Here is a 7,668-nt window from a genome sequence, read left to right as displayed (position 1 = left end):
CACACACACACACACACACACACACACACACACACACACACACACACACACACACACACACACACACATTCACACTCACCACATACGCTGCTGCTGCTACTACTCCACATACACTGCTGCTACAGCTCAGTCTATCACCTATCCTGTTGCCTTGTCACTTTACCCCTATGTAAACGCTGTACAAAACAGGACTGTCTCTTCCCCCCCCCCCTTTCCCCCCCAATATCGTGGTATCCAATTTGAAGTTACAGTCTTGTCTCATCACTGCAACTCCCGTACGGACTCGGGAGGCGAAGGTCGAGAGCCGCGCATCTTCCGAAACACAACCCAACCAAGCCGCACTGCTTCTTGACACAATTCCCACTTAACCTGGAAGCCAGCCGCACCAATGTGTCGGAGGAAACACTGTACACCTGTCTACCTTGTCAGCGTGCACTGTGCCTGGCCCGCCACAGGAGCCGCTAGTGTGCGATGGGACAAGGACGTCCCTGCCGGCCAAAACCCTCCCCTAACCCGGACGACGCTGGGCCAATTGTGCGCCACCCCATGGGTCTCCCGGTCGCAGCCGGCTGTGACATAGCCTGGACTCGAACCCAGAATCTCTAGTGGCACAGCCAGCACTGCTAGCACAGCTAGCACAGGATGCTAGGAGAGAGAGGAGGGGAGGGGGGCACTGGGCCCTGGAGAGGGGGGAATTGGGCCCTGGAGTGTGCCTGTGGAGCTGTAAGTGAGGGAAGCGAGGGCTGACCTGACACCCCAACATCTCCCGTAATGAGGCCAGAGGGGTGAGGTGTGGTCAGGAGGGCTAGAGGCAGGGACACACTGTGGTTACACACAGAAACCAGGTTTCAGGTCAATTCAGACAAATCAGGAGATTGAAAATTGACAGTTATTTTCAGTGTGGACTTTTCAAAACATGAATTGAATTTTATGTTTTTTCAAATCATTTATTGAGTTTCAATCAAATTTCAATTCATGCCCTGAATTGAATGAATTCAAATAGAATTGACCTGGGCTGTACATGTAAAGTAATTACTTACAATCTGCCCATGTAACTAACTGCCATATTAGACCGCTCCATAAAAGCAGATCAGTGTTGGTGAGCACACTTTCCACATTACTCTCACAAAATCTGAAGCTATAGAGCTCAAACTACCCACTGTCTATCCATGCCAAGCCAACCCAGACACCAAGACATCCCTGAACTCATTCTAGCCAAGGCTACAGGCCTACAAGGTCGACTTCACAGCAACCTGACGTGTTTTTATTTAGCCTGCCCACCCCAAAGTCCCCAAAAGGGACTGAGAGGATTATGTAAGTAACCTAAGCTTTGTTTAGCTCAAAATGTTATCACCACCACCACAATTATTTTAAGTTTTGCCTAGATAAGGGTCATATTGACCTTGTGAAAGGAACATATGTACATAAGACAAAAGAGCAGTTGGTCGCCAATTACTGGCATTCCACACCATGGGGGAGAGAGAGGCTTTTGGGGAGGAGAAGGGAGGGGGTTCTCTGTGCCTCTACTATCTATCAGCAAATGTGAAAACAGTGGGACACACACACACACACACACACACACACACACACACACACACACACACACACACACACACACACACACACACACACACACACACACACACACACACACACACACACACACACACACACACACACACACACACACACACACACACACACACACACACACACACACACAGATGAGCAAAGTAAACAAGCTGTGCCATTCCTTGTTGTTGTTGTAAGGCTCTATTTTAGAGATCATATATCCGGACAGCTTTTGTCTAAATGCTAGTACTATTTGTTGAAGTCAGGTGACTTGACCATAGCCTGTTCTGGTGATGACCTTCCAGCCTTCTAGAACACATTATAATCTTCTTAGAATAGAAAGAGACAATAAATGATATGGAATACTTCCGGATGACTGTTGGTTTTGTTGGACAGCTCTCTATTCCACATCAGTCGGCCATAGTCTGTCTTTTCTGGTCAAGACCTCATCCTCTGAGCATCGTCATAGAATAGAATAGAAAGATCAAATAAATGATCCAGAATACTTTTGTGTGGCCCATTGGAGCCTGTTGGATGAGTCTGTTTCTTTGCTCTTGTATTCATCTGCTGACTGTTGTCGGTGAGAAAAGACAATCCCTTTCCTTGTAATGGATATTACTAATCATATCTTGTCACAACGTATTTGTAAACCATGGGCAAATGTGTTACCATGATAAGCATGCGATTATTGTTTTCTGAAATGTCTATTGAAGTTTAATTTAGTTTCTCCCCGAGATGTTAGGTCCTTGCTATCCGGGTTCCTTGGGATGTCCCATTGTCGTTGAAATGTAAAATGGTTAAGGTAAGGGTTTAGGTTAGGAAATAGTTATGATTATGGTTAGGATTAGGGTAAGGGTTTAGGGTAGGGAGGTCCCAATGTGAAAAAAAACAGGGGTTTCATTCATGTAGATTAAATCCTAGATTTTGGACAGAATTAGCCTTTCATTTCTCAAGCATTGCCTGAAGTGCAATCATGTCACTGTTTTCTGCGTTTTTAACGTGAATTCGTATGTAATCATTGTAATGTAATTAACGCAATCAGTCCAACGATGTTGGTGCATGCTGCAAGTTGAATAGATAGTGTCCTCCAGATAATTATCGACTGGTTACGCTGATAGCGCGTTCGAGTGTTCTGAGTAATGGTATAAGTCCGCATGTCCCTATCCATTTGTTCCGTTTGCGCCAATTTGCTGTCTCGGCGGGAGCTGCTGGGCTCCAGGTTTGCTTTTCCAGAGGAAGCCGTAACGCGGCTATTAGAACCATTAGGACCATTAGAACACGGTGGTGAGGATTCTCACACCTGGATAGGCTATGACACGTGCGCTCTGGATAACACTATTGGCTTTGAATAGGGCTAGTGACTACTTTGACATTTACAGGGACATTTTTTGATAACGACAAAGCCCTAATATATACATATATATATATATATATATACACACCTTAGCCAAATTACATTTTAACTTAAATGTTCACAATTCCTGACATTTAATCCTAATACATATTCCCCGTTTTAGGTCAGTTAGGATCACCACGTTATTTTTAGAATGTGAAATGTCAGAATAATAGTAGAGAGAATTATTTATTTCAACTTTCATTTCTTTCATCACATTCCCAGTGGGTCAGAAGATAACATACACTCAATTAGTATTTGGTAGCATTTCCTATACATTGTTTCACTTGGGTCAAATGTTTTGGGTAGCCTTCCACAAGCTTCCCACAATAAATTGGGTGAATTTTGGCTCATTCCTCCTGGCAGAGCTGGTGTAACTGAGTCAGGTTTGTTGGCCTCCTTGCTAACACACACTTTTTCAGTTCTGCCTACAAATTTTCTATAGGATGGAGGTCAGGGCTTTGTGATGGCCACTCCAATACCTTGCCTTTTATGTCCTTAAGCCATTTTGCCACAACATTGGAAGTACGCTTGGGGACATTGTCCATTTGGAAGACCCATTTGCGACCAAGCTTTAACTTCCTGACTGATGTCTTGAGATGTTGCTTCAATATATCCACATCATTTTCCTCCTCATGATGCCATCTATTTTGTGAAGTGCACTAGTCGCTCCTCCAGCAAAGCACCCCCACAACATAATGCTGCCACCCCCGTGCTTCACGGTTGGGATGGTGTTCTTCGGCTTGCAAGCCTCCCCTTTTTCCTCCAAACATAAAGATGGTCATTATGGCCAAACAGTTCTATTTTTGTTTCATCAGACCAGAGGACATTTCTCCAATAAGTACAATCTTTGTCCCCATGTGCAGTTGCAAACCGTAGTCTGTCTTTTTTTATGGCGGTTTTGGAGCAGTGGCTTCTTCCTTGCTGAGCGGCCTTTCAGGTTATGTCGATATAGGACTCATTTTACTGTGGATATAGATACTTTTGTACCTGTTTCCTCCAGCATCTTCACAAGGTCCTTTGCTGTTGTTCTGGGTTTGATTTGCACTTTTCGCACAAAAGTGTGTTCATCTCTAGGAGACAAAACGCGTCTCCTGCCTGAGCGGTATGACGGCTGTGTGGTCCCATGGTGTTTATACTTGCGTGTTATTGTTTGTACAGATGAACGTGCTACCTTCAGCCATTTGGAAATTGCTCCCAAGGATGAACCAGACTATCTATAATTTTTTTCTAAGGTCTTGGCTGATTTCTTTTGATTTTCCCATGGAGTCAAGCAAAAAAACAATGAGTTTGAAAGTAGGCCTTTGAAATACATCCACAGGTACACCTCCAATTGACTCAAATTATGTAAATTAGCCTATCAGAAGCTTCTAAAGCCATGACATAATTTTCTGGAATTTTCCAAGCTGTTTAAAGGCACAGTCAACTTAGTCTATGTAAACTTCTGACCCACTGGAATAGTGATACAGTGAATTATAAGTGAAATAATCTGTCTGTAAACAATTGTTGGAAAAATGACTTATGTCATGCACAAAGTAGATGTCCTAACCGACTTGCCAAAACTATAGTTTGTTAACAAGAAATGTGAGGAGTGGTTGAAAAATATATATATACAATACCATTCAAAAGTGTGGACACCTACTCATTCAAGGGTTTTTCTTTATTTTTAATATTTTCTACATTGTAGAATAATAGTGAATACATCAAAACTGTGAAATAACACATATGGAATAATGTAAATAAAAATCTAATCAAATGTTATTTGTCACATGCACCGAATACAACACTGTAGACCTTACAGTGAAACGCTTACTTAACCAACAATGCAGTTTTAAGAAAAAATGTGTAAAATTATTTACTAAAATAAACTGAAGTAAAAATTAATTAATAAAATCAGGAACCGATTCGTCGAGGTTTCTGAGGTAATATGTTTATGTAGGTAGAGGTAAAATTACTATGCATGGATAATAAACAGAGAGTAGCAGCAGCGTAAAATAGGGGTTAAGGGGAGGACAATGCAAATAGTCCGGGGAGCCATTTGATTAGCTCTTCAGGATTCTTATGGCTTGGGGTTAGAAGCTGTTAAGAAGCCTTCTGGACCTAGACTTGGCGCTCCGGTACCGCTTGCCATGCGGTAGCACAGATAACAGTCTATAACTAGGGTGGCTGGAGTCTTTGGCAATTTTTGGGGCCTTCCTCTGACACCGCCTGGTATAGAGGTCCTGGATGGCAGGAAGCTTGGCCCCAGTGATGTACTGGGCCGTACGACTACCCTCGGTAGTGCCTTGCAGTTGGAAGTCGAGCAGTTGCCATACCAGGCGGTGATGCAACCAGTCAGGCTTCTTAACAGCTTCTAACCCCAAGCTAATCAAATGGCTCCCCGGACTATTTGCATTGTCCCCCCCCTTAACCCCTATTTTACGCTGCTGCTACTCTCTGTTTATTATCCATGCATAGTAACTTTACCTCTACCTACATAAACATATTACCTCAGAAACCTCGACGAATCGGTTCCTGATTTTATTTATTAATTTTTACTTCCGTTTATTTTATGCTCTCGATGGTGCCGCTGTAGAACTTTTTGAGAATCCATGACAAATCCTTTCAGTCTCCTGAGGGGAAATAGGCATTGTCGTGCCCCCTTGGTGTGTTTGGACCATGATAGTTTGTTGGTGATGTGGACACCAAGGAACTTGAAGCTCGCAACCTAATCCACGAAAGACCAGTTGATGAGAATGGGGGGGGTGCTCATCCTCCTTTTTCTGTAGTTTACAATTATCTCCTTTGTCTTGATCGCATTGAGAGAGTGGTTGTTACCCTGGCACCACACTGCTAGGTCTCTGACCTCCTCCCTATAGGCTGTCTCATCATTGTCCGTGATCAGGCCAACCACTGTTGTGTCGTCAGCAAACTTATTGATGGTGTTGGAGTCGTGCTTGTACAGGAGGGGACTGAGCACGCACCCCGTAGGGCCCCCGTGTTGAGAATCAGCAGTAGCAGATGTGTTGTTACCTACCCTTACCACCTGGGGGCGGCCTGTCAGGAAGTCCAGGATCCAGTTGCAGAGGGGGGTGTTAAGTCCCAGGGTCCTTAGCTCAGTGATGAGCTTTGAGGGCACTATGGTGTTGAACGCTGAGTTGTAGTCAATGAATAGCATTCTCATGTAGGTGTTCCTTTTGTCTAGGTGGGAAAGGGCAGTGTGGAGTGCAATAAAGATTGCATCATCTGTGGATCTGTTTGGGCGGTATGCAAATTGGAGTGGGTCTGGGGTTTCTGGGATAATGGTGTTGATGTGAGCCATGACCAGCCATTCAAAGCACTTCATGGCTACAGATGTGAGTGCTACGGGTCGGTAGTCATTTAGGCAGTTTACCTTGGTGTCCTTGGGCACGGGCACTATGGTGGTCTGCTTGAAACATGTTGGTATTAAAGATTTGGTCAAGGACAGGTTGAAAATGTCAGTGAAGACACTTGCCAGTTGGTCAGCGCATGCTCGGAGTACATGTCCTGGTAATCTGTTTGGCCCTGCGGCCTTGTGAATGTTGACCTGTTTAAAGGTTTACTCACATTGGCTACAGAGAACGTGATCACATCGTCCGGAACAGCTGATACTCTCATGTATGCTTCAGTGTTGCTTGCCTCGAAGCGAGCATAGATGTTATTTAGTTCGTCTGGTAGGCTCGTGTCACTGGACAGCTCCCGGCTGTGCTTCCCTTTGTAGTCGGTAATAGTTAGCTAGCTGTTGACAAATAGACACAGACCCCTTGTCTTACTGGAGGCAGCTGTTCTATCTTGCCGATGGACCGAAAACAAAGCCAACTGTATGTTATCCATGTCATTGTTCAGCCACGATTCGGTGAAACATAAGATATTACAGTTTTTATGTTCCGTTGGTAGGATAGTCTTGTTCGGAGCTCATCCATTTTGTTATCCAATGATTGCACGTTGGCTAATAGGACAGATGGTAGAGGGGGATTACTCACTCTGCGTCGTATACTTACAAGGCAGCCTGACCTACGTTCCGATATCTCCATCTCTTCTTCATGTGAATGATGGGGATTTTGACCTTGTCAGGTGTCTGAAGTAAATCCTGACCCATCTCGTTAAAGAAAAAAATAATTGTCCAGTACGAGGTGAGTAATCGCTGTCCTGATACCCAGAAGCTCTTTTCGGTCGTAAGAGACGGTGGCAGAAACATTATGTACAAAATAACACGGAAAAACACACACAGTAGCACAATTGGAAAGGAACCCGTACAACGGCAGCCATCTCCGGCGCATTCTCAAAAAATTGTTAAACAAATCAAAATATATTTTTGATTTTTGATTCTTCAAAGTAGCCACCCTTTGCCTTGATGCATTGCACACTCTTGGCATTCCCTCAACCAGCTTCACCTGGAATTATTTTCCAACAGTCTAGAAGGAGTTCCCACATATGCTGAGCACTTGTTGGCTGCTTTTCCTTCACTCTGCGGTACAACTCTTCCCAAACCCTCTCAATTGGGTTGAGGTCGGTTGATTGTGGAGGCCAAGTCATCTGATGCAGCACTCCATCACTCTCCTTCTTGGTCAAACAGCCCTTACACATCCTGGAGATGTGTTTTGGGTCATTGTCCTGTTGAAAAACAAATGATAGTCTCACTAAGCTCAAACCAGAAGGGATGTCGTATCGCTGCAGAATGGATTCTAAATAAATCACTGACA

Source organism: Oncorhynchus clarkii, chromosome 33 (genome assembly GCF_045791955.1).
Source record: "Oncorhynchus clarkii lewisi isolate Uvic-CL-2024 chromosome 33, UVic_Ocla_1.0, whole genome shotgun sequence".
NCBI lineage: Eukaryota > Metazoa > Chordata > Actinopteri > Salmoniformes > Salmonidae > Oncorhynchus > Oncorhynchus clarkii.
The sequence above is the reverse complement of the archived record's forward strand: the minus strand, read 5'-3'. Positions refer to the sequence as shown.